Raw genomic sequence first — 5,249 nt, 5'->3', positions numbered from 1 at the left:
ATAAAAAATCATGCGCAATTTGATGTCTAGAACCAAGGTAAATCTTCATAACCACGGTGAAGCAAATACGTGACATCACACAAACCCGAAAGGACGTAACCGATACGCCATCCACCTAGTAATACCCAGTACTCTTCTTGCTCGACTTCCACTATGAAACCCCAATGGAACCGCGGCATATGTGCCTCGACAAATCATAATGCCTCGCATCATAGAAAGTAACTCATAGATCACCTCAGAATACTAATGGCTCAATAACAACTGAACCCACACATCCCTCACCAATAGCAACTCGAAATCAACAAAGCCGTCTCGATGCAGAACACACATCCATATAAGTCTACCAATGAACCCCTTATCAAAGAGTTCCTGAAGCTATCCCTTCAACTCCTTTAACCTCCGCCGGTGCCATATGCTACGGTTGCTATCACCAAATCAGTACCAAAATCAACAACCCCATCCGGCAACATGTGCGGTAGCAGGAAACACATCCGGAAACCCCTCATCACCGGAACTAAATCAATGGTAGGAGTCTCTATACTGACATCCATCACGAAGGCCAAATAAGAAAGACAACCCTTCCCAGCCATCCGCTGGGTCTTCAAAAATGAAACCGCCCTACTGAAAACATAATCCGTCGAACCTGGCCACTCAATCCATTGCATTCTCGGCATGGCCAACATTGCCATCTTAGCGCAACAACCCAGAATAACACAATACTGAGACAACTAGTCTATACCCAATAACATATCTAAAATCTAACATACCAAGCAACAAGATCCACTCGGGTCTCCAAACCCTCAATAATCACCACACTAGGCCGATATGCGCGACCCTCAATCACATCATAATCTTTCTGTGAGAACTCCCGGTCTCCAAGTCCATATAGCACACGAATTACCATATTCGATCCCAACTCCACCGTTTGAATATACAACACACTTCCAATGCCCAATCATTTCACGAGAGATCCTCTAAAAATTCTTCGGTGCCACCAAGCAAACTCGAACTTCAGCAGCCAATCCAACCAGAGAGTGCCGCAATACTAATGAAGTATCATTAACTCAATCACATTGCCCTTTTTCCTGAAATGTATACCCTCATCAAGCCATACCAATTAGTAATATCATTTCCCTAATCATCTGAAGCTGCCCGTGCTGCTTAAGAATTTTATGACCTTCCTTTCAAAACTGGACCATAACCTTACACATGCAAATCTCACTCCTACACAGCATACCGCATAAACCATATTATCTTGGGATAACTATGAGAACTTCATATCCTTTCCGAGCCACAAGCAATTACGTATTCAATTAGCCAAGGACTTTTTATTGATTCCATCTAGAAGAAAATCACTACACATCCCATGCTCCTCACACTCACAGAAAATACGCATCTCTAACCATGGTAGAAACCATCAATGAATACTCCAGTGCGTGTATCTTCTGAGTCATCTGAAGGCTTAGCTGCCGGTAGTGGAAATGAATACTCCACCTCTCCCACAGCTTCATTGTTTGGAGAGGGTGTAGAAGGAGAAGAAGATGCAGTAGGAGAAGGGGGTGAACCTTAGGTGGGAGGAGTAGCGAGAACTAGAAACCCGGAGGTGTGGCAAGACCGTTTTGTGAGTGAGGTGGCCTACCATAAGTTCAGAGAATGGTGGCCTATGAGGAAATTGATTCCGGAGCAAAGTTTTGTGGATAGAGACCTCTTACCTAACAACCCCATTGTGAGAAAACAATTGAGAGATAGAGTGGGTTGGGAGTACTTCTTAAGCAACTGTGTGGATACAAACGAGCACCTGGTCAAGGAATTCTACACCAATGCTACCCACATCAAAAAGGGCACCAAAGTGACCAAGGTGCGGAATTTGAAAGTGCTATTTGATGGGAAAGCAATAAATGACTACTTGGGTTTCAATTAGGAGGATGAATCACTGTATCTGGAGAAGATGGAATTAGGTGAGGAGGCTCATCCTTAGTTGGCACAGTACTTGGCAAGCCCAGGTACCACCCCCGATTGGTTGAATACGGGACTGAAGATCTTAAGGAGAAGTTTGAATTTCGAGGCTAAGGGGTGGGAGACATTCGTGTGCAGCAGATTGGACCCCACTACCCACAACAACTCACTCCCTCTTCACCGAGCGGTACTGGTAGCATCAATTATGGCGGGGTACACGATTAACATCGGGAATGTGATGTCTCGAGTTATTACACAGGTAGTGAGTGAAGGTGACAGAAACTACCCTTTCTCCAGCTTCTTAACCATGTACTTCAGGGACCTAAAGGTAGAAAAACAGAAATTTGATGTCGAAGTGAAAGCAAAGGCACCGTTCTCATGGTACAGCATGCAGGGTGATGACAACCCTAAAGGCAAGAACTACAAGGGAATATCCACTGCTTCAACTGGCCAGTCAGAAGAGCCAGTAGTGGTAGTGGCTCCTACTCAGCCTTCTTCCACCTTAGCGGACATGCCTCCTGGTCCATCCACTTCGGCAGTTCCAGACATACCCTCCACCCCGGCCTACCCAGTGACTGCCCACCGTCTGAGCCAGGCCCTTCTCAGCATCAACAACTGGATGCAGACAACTTCCTCTAAGTTGTCTGTCCTTACTACTACAGTAGCATCCCAGTCAGCACCTCCGCCTCCATAAGTCCCACAGTCTATTGAGGACGCTCTGAAGGATATTCTGGACAACCAGAAGAAGATCCTTAATATTCAGAAAGTGCTCATGGATGATATAGATTCTCATGGAAAGGCTCTCAAGGAGCTTTCTAGGGAGGCCAAGAAGATGAGGAAGACTCGAGCTTCCAAGGAGTCCGTGAAGGAGTTGCAGGTTGAGGTTGATAGGTTGAACGCAGATCACCTGCCTTTGGATTTATTGTTACATGACCCGGTGCCAGCAGCTCATCCCTAGCCAGTGCAGTCAAAAAGGCCTCCCAAGAGGAAGAGGGTGATTCCCCATGCAGATGACGCAGTCATACAGTTGGAGGACCCGCAGGAAGATTCCTCTAGCTTGCCCAAAAGTTAGCCCAGGACTCGATCCAAGTCCAGGCACAAGTCCCAGTAGAGCCACAGGTCATAGGGAGCTAGTCTCAAGTTCCCGAGCTTATAGAGGACCTAGGGACCACTCAAGATCCCATGCAGATAGACGGGCCATAGGGAGTTTCTGTATCCTCTTCCCTTTATTTTTGGTGCTTATTTTGTTTAGTTGGCATTGAGGACAATGCCAACTTTCATTTGAGGGGGTAGGACCTACTTTGATTTGTCGGATGACTGTATATATATGACAAATTTTATTATTTATTTCTTTCCTTTTTCATCTTTGGTATGTATATAATTTTAGCACTTTATTACATTTTTCGTACTTTTCACTTTGGGTCTGTATATAAAAGTAATGTTACATTGTATATATTCATCCCTCTTATTGTATATTCGATCAAACCCCTCTTGTATATATTCATTTTACTTTTCGCAATTTTTCTTTCTTAGCTTCTTATTTGTGCTCGTAGCTTCTTGTTTTGGATTTTTGCAATAAGCCTTTGGTTTTCTTAATGCCACGGTTCTTTCCAAAGGTGGAATTTGTGTGAACCGGGTGGCTCTTCCTGATGATGGATGGCATGACTACCTTCTTAAGGGTTTGAGTATGTTTTTCCTTTCTTTTTGCTTTTTAGTAGTTAGTGGTTAAGAGTGCCTCAAGCAAAGCTTCACTTGGGCCTAGCATATTTGCCTTTGATCTTATAGTCAAAAACAAATCGTTGTGTATAGGATGGTAAAAGTCGTGACCTTGAGACTCTTGTGTTTGCCGATAATCATCAAGTGGTTTTTTGGAACTATTGTGTGCTCAAATCTTATCTAAGGTTGTTGTGGGTTCCCGACTCTGTGCCTTTAGCGATCCCAAAGCTTGTGTGGTGAGAAATTTGCATTGCAAGTCCAAGTCCCGAGCCATTGGTCTAGAACTTGCCCTGAATGTTTGTTGAGGCAAAATCCTAAGTGAATTTTGACTTGAGACATGATTATCGGCTCTCCTTGATCCAAATGATAGCTTGAACACTTCCATAGCCTACCAATGATAAAATCTGTAGTCAACCCTTTTGAGCCTTAGACCTTTTTCCTTCAAGAACCAGAATACAAGCCTTTACCCATTCTAAAAGATACCCTCTCTTAGCACCCGATCTTTCCTTAGAACATGACAAAAGTATATGTTTGGGGGGAGAGACGAGGATTGCAACAAAGTGGTAAAAAGGCACAAAATGAAGAAAAGGAAAGGCAATGAAAAAGAAAGAAAAGCAAAAAGAAAGAATGTTCAATATATAAATGAATAAAGGGATTCAAGAAAAGCAAAGAATGAAAGGTGTGGAAAGTTGAGAAAGGAGAAAAGATTTGAAATGAACAAGAAATAGTGATAGTATGTCTCTCTAACCCCTTAGAAAGAAGTGAAATGACTTAAAAAGTCAAGTGAATGTGTCCAAAATGAAACAAAAGAAGTGCTTAAGGTAAGATGGAACCTACTTAGACCAAAAATTTCCTATCCTGAACCAAAATCCTTCACTATGTCTCCACAAAAGCGCTATATGATCTTGAGTTGAATAAAGCTTACATTAGTGGTGACTTACATAGGGGGAAAGCATATAGTACTTAGAGCCAAACTTGTGACTTTTCCTTGAGAGAGATGAGTGTGTTTCCATTAACCTTGTTCTGGGTGCCACTATCTTAAAGGTGAGGTTTGCTTAGGGAGAGTTGAGGATGTGTGAGTTTGGGTTCCATAATGACCAAAGTAATAGAAAGGGTTCTTTGATGTGTTGAGTCAAATCTTGATGCTCTTGTATCGCACTTAATCCATGGTGTTTAAAAGAGTAAATGTTGTTAATGATTCATTTGTATTGAGGACAATTGTTAGTCCCAATTGATGCTAGATGAGGTCACTTTAGGATAGCTGAATTTTCTTGGATTTTCTCTTAAGGGGTAGGTCTTATTTTGTTTGCTTGAGGACAAGCAAAAGCTTAAGTTTGGGGCAGTTGATAACTAGGGAATATGTTGCATTCTACACTCCTTCTTACTCGAGTTTTGATTAGAACTGTGTACAAAATAGCCCCAAAGGCGGACAAGTTGTGCTTGATTGCAGGTTTGATCAACAAGGTGACAAGGTGTCAAAAACTAGCTCAAAAAGGAGCAAAACCTTGCACAAGTACCAAGACAAGACAAACCTCAGTCAAACAGGGCCAGTGCGGCCGCACACCATTCTGTGCAGT

This window comes from Nicotiana tabacum, chromosome 18 (assembly GCF_000715075.1).
Source record: "Nicotiana tabacum cultivar K326 chromosome 18, ASM71507v2, whole genome shotgun sequence".
NCBI lineage: Eukaryota > Viridiplantae > Streptophyta > Magnoliopsida > Solanales > Solanaceae > Nicotiana > Nicotiana tabacum.
Note: the sequence above shows the minus strand (reverse complement) of the source record.